Raw genomic sequence first — 22,500 nt, 5'->3', positions numbered from 1 at the left:
TGATACTTCCAGCTTTACAAATTTCTAGTATACTTGTACAAAGGTACCCTCTCTCTGTAACTGGGTATACACTTTATATATCTAGTCTAGAATGTGTACATATTAACACAATAATTTAAAGTATAGACAAAGCACCAGTGAGTGACTCCTGGAAAATTATTCTTTTGATGAGAACAGTGGGTAGTTACTCCTTTCATCAGCAAGATCCAGCTAGACAACAACCTTCAATGGCTGTCACTCTCTGTTCCAATTTATAGAGGACTAACCCTTAGCATTCATCTTAATATAATTAATAATGGAAAATAAGTAAAAATATAAATTGCAAAGCTAAACATAAATCAAAAGAATGGAATCTAATTGCTTACAGTGTCACCAGAAATCCAAAATGTTGTTCTATCTATGTTCACTATTTTCATTTTTAGTTTTGATAAATGGATTCAATTACAAATTTCCAATGAATAGTACTTCAAATTGGAGCAAAATTGTTGATTTATTTCCAGTGCTGATGCTTTGCTTTTTAAGTAGTTTATTTTTTATAATTCTTAGTCAATCCCTAAACTTAATTTCTTGATGGTACAAAACCTTTCATATAAAAATGATTGCACGCATAACATGTCAGCACTTCCTTAATTAAAAGTCAGATTATTGCTAGAAATGTAAGTTAGGGGCAGCTAGAGAGCACAGTAGACAGAGCCCCAGACCCAGAGTTGGAGTACAGGGGTTCAAATTTGGCCTCAGATACTTCTTAGCTGTGTGACACTGGGCAAGTCATTAAACCCCAATTGATTGACTAGTCCTTTCCATTTTTCTGTCTTAGAATTGATGCTAAGACAGAGAGTAAGGTTTTTTAAAAAAAGAAATGTAATTTAAAGCTTTGGACACTCTAGCCTTTTTTTATTCTATTATTTTTGGTCTAGGCCTGGGAGTTCATTGGTATAGGGACTTTCTGTTGAAGAAGCTTCCTCTATCAATGGCAATCTAGCAATTGTTTTGGGTCCCTGAGTTACCTGGATCACTTGCCTAGTGTCATATAGTCAGTATATGTGAGAGGAAGAGCTCAATCCCAGGTCTTCCTGACTTTTATCTCCCCATCCATGATGGTATTTTGCCTCTCATGTCTGAGCTATACACGATCCATTTAAAAAAACCCTTACCTTCTTTCTTAGTATCATTTCTAAGACAGAAGAATGTCAAGGGTTAAGCAATTGGCATTAAGTGACTTGCCCAGGGTCACACAGCTAGGAAGCTTCTGAGGCCTGGATATACTATACATTTCTAAAAAAAATTTTCACCCTTAATACACAAATAGCTCCCCAATTTATGAATAGTTTAGTGATAAAGAAATATCATTTGGTTCTAATCTTGACTCTGCTCTAATTATGTGACCCTGTACAAGTCACTTCATCTCTAGAGGCCTCACTTTTTTCATCAGTAAAATGAGGAGCTTGATCTAGAGTCATGCTTTCTGATTGTTAGTTTATGGCCAGGCATTACTACATGGCAAAATGATAAAATATCACCTTATTCAGATGTCCCTTAGATCTACTTGTCCAACCCTACCATTTTACCTGACCTCCAGTCTTGCAACCCCAACTCAGAGGTCCCAGAGAAAGTTTAGACTCAAAAAAAAAATGAATTCATTCTCCTTCCTCCTAAACCTTCTCTCTTCCTACTTTCTCTGTCACTGTCCAGTGTACCGCCATTCTCACAGTCACTCAGCCTCAAAACATACGTGTCATTCTTAGCTCCTTACTCTATCCCTGCCCACTGATAAGTCCAATTACTTTGTCAAGTCTTTTCATTTCTCCCCTCAACATCTCTCATATATGCCTTCTCTCCATTGACACTGCCACCATCTTGGTAAAGGCCCTCATCATCTCATGCCTGGACCATTTCAATCTCTTTCTGTGGTTCTTGCCCAAATCTCTCTCTACTCCAATCCGCCCTCCATTCAGCTGTCAAACTGATCTTCCTAAAGTTCCGTCTGTATCACCTCCTTGGCACACAGGAGTTACAAGTAGGCCAGTGTAGCAAGATTATGTGGAGGGGAATAACGTCAGATTTATGTTTTAGACAAATTACCTTGGTAACTGAGTGGAATATACATTAGTGAGAAGTAGTGAGAGATTAGGCAGGGTGATTAGACTCTTGAAATAGTCCAGGGAACAGTGATGAGTGCCTGAATGAGGGTGGTGGCAGTGTGAGAGCAGAGAGAGACTTATAGAAAAGGTGTTGTGAAGGTAGAAATTACAAGATCTGTCAACAGAATAGATGTGTATAGTGAATGAGAGTGAGGAATTGAGAATGAAAGCAAGGTTGTGGGCCTGGGGGGGGGGACTGGGAAGATGATGGTATCCTCAAAACAAAAATGCCAAAGTTAGGGAGAGGGCAAGATTTGGGGAAAAGATAATCAGTTGTAGTTTTTTAAACATGTTGAGTTTGAGATGACTATGGGACATCCAGATCAAGATGTTTAAGAAGAGGGCTTAGAAATGACCTTGGGGGCAGCTGGGTGGCTCAGTGGATTGAGAGCCAGGCCTAGAGGCAGGAGGTCCTGGGTTCAAATATGACCTCAGACACGTCCTAGCTGTGTGACCCTGGGCAAGTCACTTAACCCCCATTGCCTAGCCCTTACCACTCTTCTGCCTTGGACCTAATACACAGTATTGATTCTAAGGCAGAAGGTATTGGTTAAAAAAACGACCTTGAAGGAGAAATTAGGGCTCAATCTGAAGATCTGAGAAATTTCATAGAGCTAATATAATAATAGCATCTATGGGAGCTAATTTTATCAACAAGTAAGGGTACAGAGTAAAAATGGAGGAGGGCCCAAGGCAGAGCCTTGGGGGACAACCAGGGTTAGTGGATATGATACTGATGAAGATCTAGCAAAGGAGTCTGGGAAAAATCAGTTACACAGATAGAACTGAGAGCATTGTCATAGTCTCAGAGAGGAGAGGTGAACATGAGAGTTACAAAGAGATGAAGGATTAGATCTGAGAAAAGGACATTAGCTATGGTAAATTAAGAAACTATGGATAACTGGAGATGGACATTTCAGTTGAATGACGTGACTAGAAACCAAAAGCAGAAGGTGTAATAATAATAATGACAGCTATATTTATATAGTTCTTACTATGTGCCAGATAGAAATCACAAGAATTGGCAACTGATTGAATATTCAGGATGAGTAGGAAGAAGAATAACACCAAATTTTCTAACCTGGATGACTGCAAAAGTGGCAGTGCCTTTCCCGATAACAGGGTAGTCTAGACGAATAATGGGTTTGAAGAGAAAGATAATGAGCTCTGTTTTGGACTTATGGAGCTTCAGATGGCTATGAGACATCCAGGTTGAAATATCCAATAGGTGACTAGTGATTTGGGACTGGAGCTCAGGAACTCCTTTCTTTCAGTGGAACTCCTAGGGAAAAGCTTCAATGCCTTCACCTTCTTACCTCTTGCTTACAGTCGTAACCTCTTAAAATCATGCTTGTCACTACCTCTCCGTTGAAACTACTTTCTCCACGGTTGCCAAAGATCAACTTCCCACAATGCCTAATTCCTTTTTTTAGGTCTCATTTTTCATGGAGGATATGACACTATTGACCCTCTCTTCTGAATACTGTCTCCTTCCAAGGTGTTCATGACATCCTTCTGTCACCTTTCTTTTTGTCCCTTTGGAACTGATCTTTTTTAGGGTCCTTTGAAGGATTATCATGGGTGTCCAGTCCTCTGTATGTGAGTATGCCTCAGGGTTCTGTCCTGGGCTATCTTCTTTTCCTTCTCTATACCCTCTTTCTTGGTGATCACATCAGTTCCCATGGGTTCAATGATCATCTTTGTGCAGGTGGCACAGATCTGCATATACAATCCTCATCTCTCTCCTAAGCTCTAGAACTCAATTTCAGACTACCTGCTGGACATCCCTGCTAAGGATCTCAAAGTCAACATTTCTAAAACAGAACTTAAGCCCTTCCTTCCTGCTAACTTCCTTAATTCTGTGGATGGTAACACTATTTTTCCAATGACTGATATTCAAGACCCTGGAGTCATCTATCCTCTCATTCATTCATTCTGATGAGTTGCCACCTCTTGTAGATCCTACCTCTCTGTACCTTTGTTCCACTCTCTCTATTCACAACACAAACAACCTGGTCTTGCTTAGACTGTTGCAATATCCTCTTTTTTTAACCCCTCACCTTCCACCTTAGAATAAATACTGTGTATTGGTTCCAAGGCAGAAGAGCAGTAAGGACTAGGCAATGGGGGTTAAGTGACTTGCCCAGGGTTACACAGTGTCTGAGGTCAAATATGAACCCAGGACCTCCTGTCTCTAGGCCTGGCTCACTATCCACTGAGCCACCCAGCTGCCCTAGCAAAATCCTCTTAATTGACTTCCCTGAATCTAGTTGTTCTCTTCTTCAATATACTGGCCAAACTGATGTTCTGAAAGCATAGGTCTGGCCACATTCTCTCCCTGCTGAAGCTTTGATAATTTTCCATTGCCTTTAGGATAAAATATAAACTCCTTGGTTTGGCATTTTGAAATCTTCACAATCTTTGTCTAGCCTCTCTTTTCAGTGGGATTACATATTATTCACTCATATGGTATATGCTCCATCCAGACCAGCCTAGCTATTCCTGATATCAGACATCCATTTCCTTCCTTTGCACAGGAACCACCCACCATGTTGAAAGTGCTTTTCCTTCTCACCATTGCCCCTGGGAACACACACACACACACACACACACACACACACACACACACAGAGATACAGACACATTTCCTGTATTTTAAGCACATTCCAACATTGCCATCCGCCCACCTTTACCTGCCCCATTAGGACATCCAGGTCCTTCCATCTGCTTAAAGCTATTTTCTTTAATACAGGATGTTTTCACATGTCCCATAGGGCAGTTTCAAGCTCTTAAAATGACAGTGGTACTAAGATATTTGGGACTCTTCTCCTGATTAGAATATGATCTCCTTAGTACACAGTAAGTGGATTATAAATACTTCTTCAGTCATTGCTCTAATGCTTTGCAAACCTTAGGACACTATATTAGAGTAAATTGTTGTTGTTAGTAGTAGTAGCATAAGACATGACTAAACGCATTTCCTGAATGAATAACTGACTTATTTCAGTCCCTTGACCCTAGTAAACTGTTGGCAACTTGGGAAGGCCAGTCTGAAACAAAAGAAAGGAGCTCTCAGGCCTGGAGTCCGGAGGACCTGGGTTCAACAGACACTTCCTAGGTGTGTGACTCTGGTCAAGTCACTTAACCCCCATTGCTTAGTCCTTACCCCTCTTCTGCCTTGGAACCAACAGGTACCATCCATTCCAAGGCAGAATATAAGGGTTTAAAAACAAACACCCTAACACTGATCAGGTTAGAGATAGGGGCTACTCCAGGAGGCCCAAAGAACCATGTAATGAGAGTACAAATGGTCGCCATTTAGAATGCACTTGAAGAGTTGTATATAGCATCTTTCAGGCATGTTCTCATTTGAACCTCACAATTCTGAGGTCCAGTCCCAGAGCTTTAACTGACTTACTTAGGGGCACAAACTTGTAAATGTCTGAGACCAGAAAGAAACTCCCATTTTCCTTGTCCCCAGGCCAGAGTCTTATAAAAAATGAAAAAAAGAAAAAGAAAGGAGCTCTACAGCCGGAAGTCTTAGATTTGAGTCTCCCATAAGCCACAGACTTCCCTGGGCCAGCCCCTTCCCCTCTCTGGGCCACAGTTGGCTTCTGGGCAAAGTGAGCAGGTTGGCCAGGACTCAGATTAGAGCCTCTTCCGCTCTCTCTGAGGACCTGCTGGCCGGCCCCAATGCACCCTAGTCCCTACCCCATCCCACTGCCAGGACCTTGCCCCCACCCTTCCCCCTCCCTCCCGCAAGCCTCTACCTCCCTGGGAATGCTCACCGGGCCGGGGGCGCTGGGGCAGCTGCGGGGGGGGCCCGCCTGCTACACACTCATCCCCAAACATTCACACTGCCCAATATGGGCCTCCCTGAGGCTGCCAGCTCTATAAATAGAAAGGGGGTTGGGGGAGGGAATGAGGAGTTGGCTAGTGAAGAAATAGGAGGAGGGGGAGGGAAGAGATGGAGGGGAGGAGGAGGGGGGAGGCTGGGGAGGATGTCGGAGACCTGAGAAGGGAGGAAGAGAACTGGCAGAGGCAGCAGCAACAGTGCCCCCGGGAGCTATGGTTGGATGGGCTGACTCCTGGGTGAGCAGACTGAGAGACGCTGCTTGGCTTGAGAGGAGTGCAGAGACCTCGAAAGCTGCCAAGATTTGGGTTCAGATCTTCCCTCAGCCTCATCCTGGCTGTGTATGAGCAGGGGCAAGTATTTCTTGGCACTTCCCTTGTTCATGCATTTGTTAAGCACCTGGTAAAATTAGGGATGCAATTTATTCTCATTCATTCATTTATGAAGCACCCAGTAGCACCGGGGATACAGTTTCTTTTCATTAACCCATTTATTAAACAGCAGAGCTGTGGACAGAGTCTCCTCATCTATCCATTACTTAGTAGGGAGAGGGATACAGTTTCCCCTCATCCACCTATTTATTATATACCCAGTAGGACTGGGGATACAGTTTCTTTTCATTAACCCATTTATTAAAAACGTAGTAGGGCTTCAGATAGTCTCCTTATTTACCTATTAAACATTTAGTAGGGATAGGGATACAATTTCTCCTCATCCACCTATTTATTTATTTATTGTTTTTATGACCCTTTCCTTCCCTCTTGGAATCAATACTATGTATTGGTTCCAAGGCAGAAGAGTGGTAAGAGCTAGGCAATGGGGGTTAAGTGACTTGCCCAGGGTCACACAGCTAGAAAGTGTTTGAGTTCAGGTTTGAACCTAGAACCTCCTGATCCATCTGCTCCCCCCCCCCATCCATTTGTTTAGTACTTAGTAGGACTAGGACTACATTTTCTTTTCATTCATGAGTTATGAAGCATCTCTAGTAGGGCTGGGGACAGAGACACAGATATTGGGGAGGGGGACCTGGAGAGGATAAAACAGGTGCAAACACACACAGCTTATATATTTATCTCATGAGCCCTCAAAAAGCTCAAGTTCTACGGAGGAAAAAGCAACATGTGTAACTATGTAGAAGTACACTTGTCTTCATGCAACAGCTGGTGCCCTGAAAGAGCTTAAGTGCTGGCAGTGGGGAGCAAAACATATTTGGAGGTACAGACCCTATTGAAGGCATTTTCCTTTAATTTTGAGATGCAGAAAAATGAGTTATTTCTTTAAATTTTATTTTTTTTAATTTTTTTTAGATTTTTGGAAAATGTTATTAACTGGTTAATTTAGAATATTTTCCCATGGTTACATGATTCAGGTTCTTTCCCTCTCCTCCACTTACCCCCTCCCACATCTGATGATTCCACTGGGTTTTACATGTGTCATTGATCAAGACCTATTTCCATATTATTGATAAAAGAAGTTATTTTAACAGAGAGTGGGATTACCTTCATCCAGTCAAGTTTATGCATCCCTGTGATGATTAACAGTAATACTTTACCTAACACTAGACTGTCTAGCTCTAACTGTATTACAGCTGTAACTGATTCCCTCTTGAGTCTTCTAAGACTGTCAAGTTAAAGAAGGGCTGTCAATGTCCATCAACGGAGGGAATTTCCCTAGGGAAAGTCATCTACATAGATGAAATGATAAGTCTCCACCTAAAAAAAAGTAGAAGGGAAAATCCAGTTATGATGCCCTTATTTCATCTCTTTTAAAGAAGTTGTCAGTATTTAAAAGCTGCTCACATTTTCATCAGATTGCTATGCAAAAATTCAAACCGAGTCCACAGCCCTTTTTTGGCTTCAGATTCCATGGTAAATGTTTCATTAATTCAGGGACTGGTCCAAACAGCGAGAACTCCTTTTTCCCCAAAGGTGACACACTTTTGCCTCCAGGTGCTCTGATTACTGATTCCCTCCAGGATCCTTTCCTCCAGGAAGCCCCCCATAGGAAACCTCCTTCCTTCTCTTAAAACTCTAAAAATTGTTGGAGGTAGATAGGTGGCTCAGTAGAAAGAGAGCCAGGCCTGGAGACAGGAAGTTCCTGGGTTCAAATCTAGTTTCAGACATGTTTTTAACAGTGTGACTCTGGACAAGTCACTTAACCCTCATTGCCTAGTCTTTACTGTTCTTCTGCCTTAGAACCGATACGTACCTTAGAATCGATACCTCGACAAAAGGTTAAAGGTTTAAAAGAAAAAGGACAAAAATTGTTGCTGAGTGCCTGATTAAATTGGTGCCCATTAAAAGTACTGAGCCTTGCATTATACCCCTGAGAGAAGAGGAAGGTCAGGTTACAATGACTTTGAGTTTTGGAATGGCTAAGGAATTAGGAACCCTTAGAAGTTGCTTTCTGTCAACTGGAGACTGTTCCTTCAGGTTCCAGAGAGCCGCTGCATGAAGGGTCCTTGTAGAATCATGCTAAATGCTGACAATAAACATAGAATTCTCCTATGTGTTTATCAAAAACCAACAAAAACTTTGCAGATCTGTTATTAGTGAAGTGCTTTTTAAACTTAAAAATGACCCTTCATCTATTCATTTTTCATCATCAGTATTTTGAAATGAGTTATATACATGAAATTTTTATTTATAACTCTTCTCCAACTCTAATAATTTCTCCTATTCCCTACATATTCAGTTATACATCTCATCCTCATAAATACAGAATGGGAAGCCTGGAGTAGATCCCAGAGACTCTTTAACTTAATCTCCTTATTTTACGGAATAGGAAACTGAGTTCTAGAAAAACTGCAGTCACTTTCGAAATGTTACTAATAAGTAGTTGAGGCCTTCTGATTCTGAGTCTAGTATTCAAATCCTCATTGCTTCATTCTCTCTTCCTTTCTTTTCCATCTTTCCTTTTCTTCAGAGTCTAATAAATGGCATGTCTGGAGCTATTATTATTATGGTGTTCCTACAGAGTTAGTTTATCACTATTTTGGACAGACATTGTAGACAATGAGTTGGGATCTGAGTACATCATTGTTGGTAATATGTGCTGCCTATTTATTCCCATCATTCATTTCCTACTCTCCAGTTCCTACTCTGTTCTAGCCGGGAAAATTGCTCAGCAGTTTCAACTACCCCTGAAACAAAGGATCTTTTTTTAAAAGTAAAAATTATATTCTTCTTCTGATGCTATAGAGTTGTGAATTATGAAACACTGTAACTTCCAAAGAATAAAGATTATGGGACAATGAAGAGCTATATGTTTGGCATAATTGGCTATGATCTGTTACTAACAATGATATGTTAATGAGGCAGCTAGGTGCTCAGTGGATTGAGAGTCAAGCTTAGAGACAGAAGGACCTGAGTTCAAATTTGGCATCAGACAGTTCCTAGCTATATGACCCTGGGCAAGTCACTTAACTTCCATTGCTTAGCCCTCACCACTCCTTACCTAGAAACCAATACACAGTATTGATTCTAAGACAGAAGGTAAAAGTTTTTTTTTTAAAAATGATACATTCAAGAAGTAGCAAAAAAGATATCTGGACATCATTAAAAGCAATTTTTATTGATATGTTTTCTTTTGACATAAACATTTATAGATTACCCTTTTTTGTAAAAAGCAAAATAATTCAGTTAAATGATATAGTGACTTTATAGAAAAGCTCATGCAACACTCCACACCTGTAGTACCTCTATCTACTTTTAAATGTTTTTTAATTGACAAATATCTATTTTCTTTCTCTTCCATCTCCTATCCTATTGAAAAAAAAGAGAAAAGAAAGGTCAAATTATTTGTTACAAATATATTTAGTCAAGAAAAATAAATTCCCTTTTTGGTTGAATATAAAAATATGTTTTAAAAGCTGTATGGAATGAATATTCATAACTTCATATGCAGTCCTCTTTTTCTGTTCTGTGAGTGTGGAAATGTTCAATGTTTGTTAACACTTATCAATTTCACATTAATAAAAGCAAAAATTTAAAAATATGTATATCTAATCCTGTACCCTAAATCTATTAATTCTCTATCAGGAGGTGGTTAGCATATTTCATCATTGTATCAATCATAGTTCTCACAGCTTTCAGTTGTTTGTCTTTTAAGGGTTGCTTTTATTATCTAAATTATTCTTCTGGTTCTGCTTGTTTCATTCTTCATCAGTTTATAAAAATCTTTGAAATTGCTCATGTTTATAATGTTGATATTTTAGTGTAAATTGTTCTAGTTCTACTTACTTCATTCTGTGTCAGTTCACTTGTCTATGTCTGAAATAATTTATTTTCTCATTTCTTGCTGCATAATAGTATTCTATCACATTCCTATAGCATAACTTATTTCAGGATATATGGTTAAAAAAGATGAGTCTGTCACATAGGGAGAGGAAAAACAGATGGAAAGTCTGAGTCTTTTACTGGCACTCATGTAACTTTTTTATTTAATAGATGGGCAAGACTGGGTGCCTGGGAGGATAGTGGTACCATCAACAATATAATCCTGTTGCAGGATTGTAGATTTATAACAGAAGGTCTCCCATCACCAGTATTTCATTACATCTAGCAAGAACTGTGGAAAGGAAAGGGTCCTAGAATGAGAGATGGAAATACAGGTTCTAGTGCCACTTCTGCTACTTTCTATTAGAACCTGGACATAGAACATGATGTCTATGTCTTCATCTAGAAAAAGGAGTGGTTGGACAAGATGATCTTTGGACCCCTTCTAGCTGTAACATTCTCTGATTCTTCTCTCTGTCTTCTTGCTGTACCTGCTGTTCATCTCTAGCTAATTTTCTATTTTCCTTTGCTATGTTTGCCTATTTCAAATACTCTGAAATAGATGTGATCTCATTGAGTTGGGAGTTTCCTCCAAGAATGAGAATCCCAACTCCACCCTGCTCATCTTGTGCAACATTTATCCATGTATTCTCCAAAGTTTTCCACTGAGTGTGTGTGTGTGTGTGTGTGTGTGTGTGTGTGTGTGTGTGGTCCACCCAACATACTTGATTTCTTCTCACATTGTGAAGTTATCCGTGGAATTCTGGGGCTGTTCATTTGTCATTCTTTACTCTTGCCACATAACCAATCCATCTTCTTTTCCTATCATAAAATTATTTGATGATGTCCTATCCTCCTTTTCTTCTTCACAATTGGATATATATTAGAACCTGTTCACAGCCATCATGAGCTTTTTCATTGTTTCCTTTGATACATATCTGAATTTTTCTTAGGCAATAGTATTTCATGTCTCACTGCCATACAGAAATAGCAGTGGAATATTAATAGTGAAAAGATGAGCCCTTGTTTTCATGGGGAGCTTGAGGTCAGTGAAAGAGCTTTGAAATTTCCTGAAAGCAATTCAGCCTGCTCTCCCCATGTTCAATTCTGGACCCAACTCATTGTTCATTTGTACTCTGTTTCAGATAGATTAACTATATTATCTATCAGCTTTTGAAATCCATCTTCTTTAGTTTCTCTCTTCAAAGCCTCCTCTTTACTTTTGTCCCCATCTGTTACTACCCATAACAGGTTACTTGTATTTGTTTGGGTAAAGGTCATCAGCTCAATTGTTTAATTTTCCCATTCATTTAATTTCCTCAAACCTGGCTCATCTATACTTCACTCCCCTGTGAAGCAACAATCTTTACTAGTTGCCATAAATAGTTCTTCTATCCCTCTCTTTCTCCCTCTTATTTCCTTCTTTCCTTATGTACTCCCTCTCCCTCTCTCTCAACCTTCCTTCCTCCCTCTCTCCCTTGCTTCCTTTTTCCCTTGCTTCCTTTTTCCCTTCCTTCCTTGCTTCCTTGCTTCCTTACTTCCTTGCTTCCTTGCTTCCTTGCTTCCTTCCTTCCTTCCTTCCTTCCTTCCTTCCTTCCTTCCTTCCTTCCTTCCTTCCTTCCTTCCTTCCTTCCTTCCTTCCTTCCTTCCTTCCTTCCTTCCTTCCTCTTACCCCTTTCTTTTTTTCTGTACTGCCTTGGGTCTTGTTTCTATTTCTTCTCTTACAAAATTTCCATTTGCTGCTGACAGCTGAAATTATCCCTCCTGCTCGTTAAAGTCAGGCTGGGGTGGGGGTGGGGAGAGAGAGAGTTTTGAGCTGTGCTTAGCCAAGTAGGCCTCTCTTGTGGCTGTTGCCATTGAAGCTTTTCTACATTTAGAGATTGACAGCTAGGATGCTGAGGGGACAGGAGACGATGTCATCAGAGGATCAGCTGAAGGAACGGGAGAGTGTTGAGGATGGAGAAGACCTGGGGAGGCATGGATACTGTCTTCAAGGATCTGAAGGGCTATCATGTTTTAGAACGACATGAGTGGCTTTGCCTGGCCCCATGTGAGAATTTATTTTTAATATACTGTATTAATTCTTATTTGGGGGCCCTGGAGTAGAAAGGTTCCTGTATATGGGAGAGAATTCCTGTGTCTTGACTCTGGGTCAGAGATTCCATCCAGGCTACTGCCTTTTGTGTTTTCTTTATCCTTAAAAATCCCAAAGAATGCCATCCCTTTTAACAGAATTTGGTTAAGAAATGAAGAGGCTGAGGGTTCTGCTCCAGGTATGATCAAAGCCTCACCTGTCCACCTGTCAGGTGAGGAAGGGGGGATTTGATAGAGCATCCATTAGCTATTCACCAATAAGGATGTAATTGGATGTTCAAGAGAGGGGTTGAAAACTGAGCTCTCCAAACTATTTATAAAGCTGCCTGACCAGGATTGGGGGTCTCTGGTCATTCCAGAGGGCCACTGACTTATATCACTTTATCGGTTTTGGTGCTGGCCTAATCGATAAATTGATGTAATCCAGAATCCAAGATTCTTACCTTTTTTTAATTGTAACACTCAGAATACGGAATTAGGAGCAAACTGCAGAGGCCACTTTCTGTTCAGTAATCCCATCTGGAATAACATTGTAATATTTAGAGTCTTCCCAAAGTGCAATGGGAAGCTTCCCTTCGGAGGCAGTGGGCTTCCTATCACAGTTGGTTTTGAATCAGAGACTGTCAGGAATGTTGTAGAAGGTACAGTGCAGTGTGGATTTTTTCATCTCTTCTTCCTTCTTCTGCTTTCCAGCATGCATTGATAACTCATTAGCCCAGGTGAAATTTACTTGAGTCTCAAAATAACTCAATATAGTAGGTAAGACTTTTCTAGTTTTACAGATATGGAAACTGAGGCAAAAGTAGGTTAAATAATTTTTCTCTTTACTCATTATTTAAGGTTTATAAAACAATTTACATATGGTATCTTACTTGGTCCTTACAACAACTATATGCAATAAGTAGCAAAGGCAATATTACCCTTATTTTACAGAAGAGAAAACAGAGGCATAGGGAAGTTAAATATTACATGATTTCGCAGACCTGGTAACAGAAGCCAGATTTCCTGATTCTCATTCCAAGTGCTTTTTCTATTAGCTATAGATGCATATTAAAAACCTCCATTTTAATTTCTCTAGAAATATTAAAAAATAACATTTCTCCAGTCTAAGTTTCTTTCCAGACTTTTTCTTTTAGAAAGCAAGAAGAACAAAATCTAAAGCCTTCCTTAGAAATGGAGTAAGGGTGATAACCAAACTTAACTCTTATCTTGATAAAATTGTTGTTTCTCTTCTCTCTAAAATAAGGGGTGCCAAAATCTCCTTAAGGACATTCTCTTTTGCATTCAAAGTTTTTGATTACAAGAAGGAACTCCTTAAGGGAAGTGGTCCAGGAATAAACTGAATTCTTGGAATTTTATTTAGGAATGTTACAATATTTTAACATATTATGATTTTTTTTGTTGTTGTTCAAAAGTCCTCTAAATGCTATGTTAAATTGTCTTGGGACAAGTGGAGGCCTTTGGGAGACCTTGCCATCTTGGTTATCTCTCTCTCAAATCAGAAATTACTTGGATATATGTTAATGTTAAATCTAAATTGTTTCTGGCAGATGAGCCTAAATGGCAAAGTGTGATATTAGTATTAACTTTTCTCTTTGACATGGATCCTAAAGCCCTTTCCTCCAGAGTCCAGGACTGCCAGAGTTATACCAGAAGTATGAAAAACAATTTTATCAAATTTCTTAAGGTGCAAAGTGCTTTGTTTTACACATGGAAAGAAAACCCAAACACCTCAGTTCCTACACCAAAGGAAATTTCCGGTTGAAAAGAACTTAGAAATAGACTGAAGCATATTTAGCTGTCTGCTTTCCTGCTCTTCACTCTTCATTTGGTTTCTGTTGCTTTACTCTTTACATAAAGAGAGAAAAAGTGTTCAAAAGCTCAATTGTCTACAAATATAACCAACCCATGACCTAAAGGTCTGGACTTTCATGGATTGGGTGTAGTCTCGAGAGCTTCCCTCTTTGAATCACAACCCCACCCACTGTTTCCCCTGGATTTATCAGAATTTGGCTTATTGTCTAGATTTCCACAAGACCAGGAAAAGGGCTTTCAGAAACCACATAAGCACTAAGGCTAACAAATCATCAAATATAGGTCAGGTTTTATTTAGCTTTGCAAGAGAGCATAAAGGACTTGCACCCAAGCTTAGATACTAATAATCCAGATTATTCCCTTTCTCTCTCGAATAAGCCCCTTCTCCCCCAAGGAATTTTCATTTTCCCATCCTGTGCTTTGGACCTCCCCAAACTTAAGGGTCACTAGAGGGCCACTCACTATTCTGGGACCTTCACAGTCCTTATAACTCATAGTACTAGTGAGGAATTGCTACATTCTGGAACTATTTGCTAGTCCTCATCTCTCACTTTGCCAAATGGTCCAGGAAGTCATTGTACTTGGCCTGTATCCCTTGTTCCAGTAATTCCTTTTCTGGATCCAGAGGCCTTGGTCTAGGAGCTCGCTTACTGCTCTGACATTGCCTCCATCTGTTGAAATTCCTCCTGGTTCTTGGAGAAGCCACACTTCTATACAAGACTCCTTCCAGTAGATGAAGTTTATGCTTTGTATATTATTACTCATCTCTATGTATATACTGTATATTATTACTCATCTCTATGTATATACTGTATATTATTACTCATCTCTATGTATATACTGTATATTATTACTCATCTCTATGTATATACTGTATATTATTACTCATCTCTATGTATATACTTCTCTCCACTGTGTTTTTTTCCTTCTCATTCCTTGTTATTGTTATTATAAAATACCGTTTTATTTTTCATTTGTTTTGAGGGCATTCATTTTCATAGGAATCATTTCTGGAAATACCCTGCCCTTCCTTTCTTCCCACCTTTACTACTGTGACACTGGAACAAAGAAACCAACGAGGGCATTGGCATAGCAGCATTTAACACTTATAGACCCTAACAACTTCAGTCATTCCATTTTAGCTTCTCTATCTCTAATGTTGGTCATTTTAATTATGTGATGATTTAGCTTATTATGTCTGCTCTTTTTTGTTTAAGTTGTCATATATTTTCTGGTTTTGCTTACTTGAATCTGCATTCAATCAAACATGTCTCCCCTTGTTTCTGACACATCTTTTGGTTCAATAATATTCCATTTTATTAATATGCCTCAAATTGTTTAGCCATTCTCCAGCTGATGAGAATCTATTTTGTTTCTACTTTTTGCTGCCACAAAAGTACAATTATGAATATTTTGATACCAATATTTCTTTTGGTTTTTGACCTCATTGGATTATGTACATAGCATTTCTTTATTCCTTCTTAACCTCAAGGGAATAGCTCAAAAATTCAGTAGCTCTGAATCATCCACTAAGATATTATTGTTTTTTTTAAACACTCACCTTCCATCTTAGAATCAATATTGTGTACTGATTCCAAGACAGAAGAGTGGTAAAGGCTAGGCAATGGAGGTTAAGTGACTTGCCCAGAGTCACACAGCTAGGAAATGTTTGAGGCCAAATTTTAACTCAGTGCCTGCCCTCTCCAGGCCTGGCTCTATATTCACTGAGTCACCTAGCTGTTCCCTAATGTACTGTTTTTCTTTTCTTTTCTTTTTAAATTTGGAATATTTAATTTAGTTAATTTAGAATATTTTTCCATGGTTACAAGATTCATGTTTTTTCCTCCCCTCCTCAACTCCCCCCCCCCCCAGCCAACACACAATTCCACTGGGGTTTACATGTGTCATTGATCAAGACCTCTTTCCATATTATTGATGTTTGTACTAAGGTGATCATTTAGAGTCTACATCCCCAATCATATCCCCATTGACCCATGTGATCAAGCAGTTGTTTTTCTTCTGTGTTTCTACTCCCACAGTTCTTTCTTAGCATGTGGATAATGTTCTTTCTCCTAAATCCCTCGGGGTTGTTCAGGATCACTGCATTGCCACTAATGGAGAAGTCCATTACATTCAATTGTACCACAGTGTATCAGCCTCTGTGTATAATGTTCTCCTGGTTCTGCTCTTTTCACTCTGCATCAATTCCTGGAGGTTTTTCCAGCTAATGTACTGTTAATAGGGCAACTATTACTCTGGACAAGATAGAATTTGAGGACTCAGCCTTATCAGGGGAGTTTCATACCATGCTAAGGGGTTATCATTAATGTCAGAATGAAGTGTCACTAGAACATTAGGGACCCAGGATAATACTTAGGCACACCCACTACACAAATCTTTCTAGTGCACCAACATTGTACTCTTAATTTCAGTGAAGGTATTTTGGTACCTTCACTCTGGTACCTTGTCAAGGTCTCTGTAGGTCAGTACTGGCCAGGTACTATTGTCAGTCACCCCTTTCCATCTCATTGTTCTCTCCAAGGTGTACCAGGACACATATCAGGGAAAGAATTGAAGCCACCAAATATAAACTTTGTTACATTCTTTTTAGAGATTTGACTGTCAATATTTCATTTTCTTCCAATTCTGATCTCCTTTCCTGTGATTACAAAGCTTCAGGGAAATGCAAAGTTGGCTCTTAAAGGTTAAACATTCCTGACTTAAATTATTTTAGGTAATGAGGTCCTTTGGGGCTTAAACTAGGTCTGGAGAATTCTGTTCCTATAGAGTTTTGTACAGAATTTTATGTAATTGAACATTTAATCAATGCCTTCTGATGATATTTCTCTGCCTATCCTTCACTGCCCTCAAACTGCCTCAAATAGAAAGAAATTTTAAGTTTTCCTTTATCAGTTCTCACTCTCTCCAGCTTTTGATCTCACTTGAAGCCACTTGACTTCCTACCTCAATTTCTACTTCCTTACCTTAAGTAAAAGTATGTTTATAACCCACCTCAAAAGTAACCTGGCCCTTTTTGTTCCACTTCTGTCTACTCTCAGGATGAATCCCACTCTGCCCTCCATTTAATTCCTCAAATGCTAATTAGTTCTGGTACTACTTTGTTCTCCTTCCAACTCCTGGTTTCAAGGCTATCTTCCACTTCCATGGTGGTCTCTTCACCCTGAATCAAGGAAGGAATGTTAAAGGGGAAAAAGATGAATTCTTGTTAGGAAGAGTAGTTTGAGATTGTTGAAAATACCAGGTCCATCTCTCTCTTCCACCTGTGTAATTCTAGGGTAAGTTCATGATCTGTGTCAGTACAAGATAGGGTACTAATGGATCAGCTCCTAGGACTGTTAGCTGCATTGTATAGCCCTGATGGAAGGCATTCTTCACCCACTTGTGTTAGGGGTAAAATTAGGGTTGTTGACTGAATATATTATTTTGTGGTCTCTAGGGATTTAAATTCAATCCCAATAAAATACTCAAGTCAGTTTGGGATTTTTATGGTGGTTTAATTACAAAATTAGGAAGAAATTAAGAAGGAGAAGAGGGTAAGGGTAGGAGATTTTTCTCTAGTCTGGAGTAAGTCAAGGGGAGTTCAGAGGCCTCAGCCAAGGGACCTTTTCAGAAGATTAAATCTAGCTTGGCTTCCATACATGAGGTCTCCTCTGAGATGAGGGGCTTCCTTGGAGGATAGTGCCTTTTCAGGAGGTCAAGGAAAGGAGGAATCCTTACAGCCTTACCACTCACCAAGGTCACTTGGGGAAGATGCCTCATCCGAACCACATTACAGAACCCAAACCAGAAAGCATGCCAAAATGCTGCCCAGAGCTCCCAAAGCTGCCAAGAGAGCCCAACCTTGCTGAAAGAGCACAAGAGAGAAGAAGTGACGTGAAATAAATAGGCAGTTCTTTACATCACTTCCCGTGTCTCATATGTACCAATGGTGGCTTAAGGTTGACTTAGGACAGCCCAGAGGGTCAGTCAGTTGTTTCTGATTTGTCACTTGCTAGCACATGTCGGTCATAGGCCATCCTCCTCTACAGTTAATCCTTAAGTGGGGGTGTATACATTTCTGGTTGCTAGAATTCTAAAGACTAAGCAGGGTGGAGTAAAACTAAAATTCACACTTGATGACATATTCTGCTTTGTAATTGAAGTTCTCTTTTTACATGTCTAATCTTCCTAACCACATTGTAAACTCCTTAGGGGCAGAAGCCATGCCCTTCTTCATATCTCCCTTACTCCAAGCAAAGTGTCTGGCAAACACACTGGGCACCCAAGGCATTTTGTTACTTTCATTTGGATTTGCTATGGTTGAGAGACAATGTGATATAGTGGAAAGAACTAGAACTAGGAGGCAGAATCTACCAACCAATATTTATTCCATTAATAACATTAGTATTTATATATCATGTTCAGGCTAACAAAACACAAAAATTATTTCCTGTGATCCTCATAACAATCCTGGCGCTATTATTTTTTGACATGAAGAAATGGAATTAGGTAGAGGGAAAGTGACTTGCCCAGGATCACACAGCTAGTAAGTGTCTGAGGCTGGATTTGAGCTCAGGTCTTCCTGACTACTCTAGGTCCTATCTACTTTATCACCTACTTGCCTATTAAATACCTCTTGTGCAAAAGGCATTATGGGTGCTGGAGATGCATCAGTGATCTGTGATTTCAATGAAAGAATGCTTTTCCCCAATGGAGATTAACATTTATCTGAAACTTAGTAGATAATCAAGATTCAAAGAAATTAAATAATTTGTCTGAAGTCATAGAGCTAGTAACCTTCAGCAAGAGGACCAAAATCTAGATCTTCCTTACAAGCCAAATGATCCATCCACTATTCCACACTGTCTATCAGAGGACAGTGAAATAAAGCCAAAAATGTATTTCTAATTTACTTGTAACTTTTAAACATACCTTTAAAGTAACTCCATTAAAAACTGCTTCTTATGCTTCATCATGGGACTGAGTGGCCCAATGGCACCTGAAGGCTGTGCCTCTTGTACACAAAGCCCTGGCATATTCTATCAAGCCAGAAAGGCCTTAGAGTGATGGATAGATTTTTTTTTTGCCCAAGGGCTAGCCCAACTAAGTTCTAAGAGATCTATCTAACACTAAATTGGATGCAGGATGTTTTGACCATGGAAATCCTACTGTAGGTAGGAAAAGTGTTGGATTAACAGTCTAAGGACTGTAAGTTCCAGTTTTATTAGTATCTGTGTGACTTTGGATAAGGCACATTACTGCTCTGGGCCTCAGTTTCCTCCTCTGTAAAATGTGAGGTTTAAGGGCATTTTAGCTTCACATCTGTGATCCTTTGAAATATCCTTTATCTTTCAAATCTTGTTCTTCTTCTTCCACTTTCTAGTGTGACCTGACATTATTTACTGTCTGAATTTCCTCATCTATAAAATGAAGATAATGAGACTTGGCTTCATGAGGTTACTGACAAGATCAAATGAGATAATGAATGTGCAAATATTGGTAAACTATAAATGCAACAGAAGGTAGAGTCAGAACTAGCATGGGGTGCCTGGAGCTTTGACCTGGGTCACAGTCATTGAGAGGAAGGTATATGTCCTCTTCCTGGTAAAGCACTTGTTGCCCTACTGGACTATATACTTGCCTGGTCCCTAGACTGAAAACCTCCAGGATCATGTGGGTTTTTTCTCTCCTAAGTCCAACTTTCCACTGGGGTTGACTACCCCTGACAATCTACTTAGTGTGGGGACCCTTGGGGGATACCTGGGATCATCAATTGGATTAGTGGTGAAGGTAGCATGAATTGGCTACCTCCCCTTTTCACCTCACCCCATCGTAATCTTGGTATTCTTTCTCTCTCTCAAATTGGCTGTCTCAATGGTATCTCCAACTCATCATGTCCAAAACAGAGCTCATTATCTTCTTTCCTTTCCTCTTCCCAACTTTCTTTTTACTTCCAAAGGTACCACAATCGTTCTAGTAACCCAGACTCCCAATCTGAGTTTTCTACCTCAATTTCTCACTTGCATTATCCCCACATATATATTCCATTGTCAAATCTTGTTTTCTATCTCCACAACCTTTAATATATGACCCCCTCTCTTTACATGCATAGTCTCCATTCTTATATAGTCACTCATCACCCTATGTCTGGATATTTCCACCTTCCAATGAGTCTCCCTCACTCCAATCCATCCATTCAGTGGAATACCTAAGCCATAGTTCTAACCTCCTTACTCAATAAACTTCAACAGATCTTTGTTTTCTCCAGCATCAGATATCAAATTCAGCTGGACCTTTAAAGCCCTTTATGACCTGGCCCCTTCCTGCCTTTCCAGTCTTTCCCTTCCCAAACTCTACAGTTCAGTTACATTGCCTTACTTGCTGTTCTGCACACGTTACACTCCATCTTCCTACTCCTTGTCTTTTCCTTGGCTGTTTGCCATGCCTGGAATGCTCCTCTTTCTCATCTCTGCCTCCAGGCTTTCCTGGATTCTTTCAATTCCAACTTTCTGTAGATTTTTTTAGCCTCTCCTCCCCACAGCTGCTGGTGTCTTCCTTCCAATATGATCTTCATTTATACTGTGTTTGTCTTACATGCATGTAGGGTATATGTATTGATCCTGCATGGCATCCATAGGTTGTTGAAATGCAGCTCTCAGGGAGGCCTGAATCTTTGGAACTTTGCTGGCTCCTTTGGGAGACTTGCTTACTTGACTTTGACCTCCTTTGAGAGAGAAAGGAGTTTTAGTCTAGAATTAGGGTGGTCCCCTTGACTAATTATTGTTTGTGGAAGGAAATGACTTTTCTAGATTCAAGTCATTTTCCTGGCTATCTCTAAAAGGGAAGGGATACCTCAAGTTTATATACACAGGCTTGACTTCTTCCCCTTAAATGCTAGTTACACTAACGCAAGTAAAAACATGACTAGTGAGTAAACTCACTTCCAAGCAGATCGAAAACAGACATGGGAGAAGTTATCTGGATTAGGATATACTAGAAAATATACAGAATGAATGAATAATTCTTCCACTGGGAGTGAAATATCTCCACTTAGAGAGAGAGACTTCCATCCCATTTTGGGAAATCCCCCAAAATCTAGGGACTCAAGCCGAAAATCAGGGATCCACTGAGGGATTGACTTTCCCCTACATGTCTGCCTTCCAAAATCTGTACTCTGGATCTCTGGATCTCTCTCTGGAGAATTTCTCTCTCTAAAGCCCTCAGGTCAATATGATTTCTTCCTCAGAAATACACTGAGTTGGGTCAGCATTCTCTCCAGCAATAAGGACACTCTTATTCAGATTCTCTGGGGTATACATAATTGCTTGCAAGTTGATTCTTCCTCCTTGAGGCTAGGCAGTATGTTTTTGCTTTTCTTTGCATCCTCAGCTTTTAGCAGTGTTTTGCATCTATAAGTGCTTAATAAATGCTTACTTTCTTCTTGTTTTTCTTGCGGTCCCTATCCTCCATTGTCCCCTTCTTTCCACGGAGGCCCAGGAGCACTTCTCTCCCTCACCCATTCCTTTAGTCTTCCATGCTTCCTGAAATGTAGCTTTCTCCTGCAGATGCTGAAGCTCTCACTTGCCATGACACAAAGAGCCAGGACAAGTCGGTCCTGATCTTTCCTCATTGCCACTTGTCAGCCCTCCCCTCGGCCACCATCACTGAGGCCACTTCTCTGTCTTTAGTTTTCTCCAGACTGCTAGTCCTTGATGTGTCATTGGGGATGGTCAGCCACTTGTCCTCCTTGATAAGTTTAGTATCGGATTCAGGTTTTTTCTCTAACGCTCTCCCTAGACTTTTAAATAAATGGCCTTCTAGTTTCTCAACCTCCTCAACTTTCATGATCCCCACCTCTAGTTTTTCTTGATCATAGATGGGAAGAATCATATCTTTACACTCTGGCTGGCCTGCTACCTAGCTGAATCTGCCCCACGTATGAGATTTCTGAGCTATGGCTCTGGCGAAGGTTTTTTTTTTTTATTCTTGCTATTGCACTTATGCATAAACTTTAAAGTTATTCTTCCTACTGCATTCATAGCAGGAAGGCAGCTGTGAATGGATTCTGAAGGGATACTCTCTTCATTATTGATTTCTTCAATAAGACAGAAAGCCACCTGTTATTGACCTGTGGTCTTTTTTTTTTTAGCCCTTGCCTTCTTTAGAATTGACACTATGGGGGCAGCTGGGTAGCTCAGTGGATTGAGAGCGAGGCCTAGAGACAGGATTGGCCTCAGACACTTCATAGCTGTGTGACCCTGGGCAAGTCACTTAACCCCCATTGCCTAGCCCTTACCACTCTTTTGCCTTAGAACCAATA

At 40.0% G+C, this 22,500-nt stretch overlaps 1 protein-coding gene across 1 annotated transcript in view; it reads right to left on the bottom strand.

The window, feature by feature from the left end:
- The window catches only part of KBTBD12 (kelch repeat and BTB domain containing 12), a 22,666-nt gene extending 16,684 nt beyond the window's left edge, over positions 1-5,982 (bottom strand). Inside the window, exon 1 of the mRNA XM_056804744.1 lies at positions 5,930-5,982. The gene's annotated coding sequence lies outside the window, so the exon portion shown is untranslated. The remainder of the gene's footprint in view (positions 1-5,929) is intronic.
- Positions 5,983-22,500: the final 16,518 nt, after the last annotated feature.

The sequence above is a fragment of the Monodelphis domestica genome, chromosome 7, assembly GCF_027887165.1.
Source record: "Monodelphis domestica isolate mMonDom1 chromosome 7, mMonDom1.pri, whole genome shotgun sequence".
NCBI lineage: Eukaryota > Metazoa > Chordata > Mammalia > Didelphimorphia > Didelphidae > Monodelphis > Monodelphis domestica.
The sequence above is the reverse complement of the archived record's forward strand: the minus strand, read 5'-3'. Positions and strand labels throughout refer to the sequence as shown.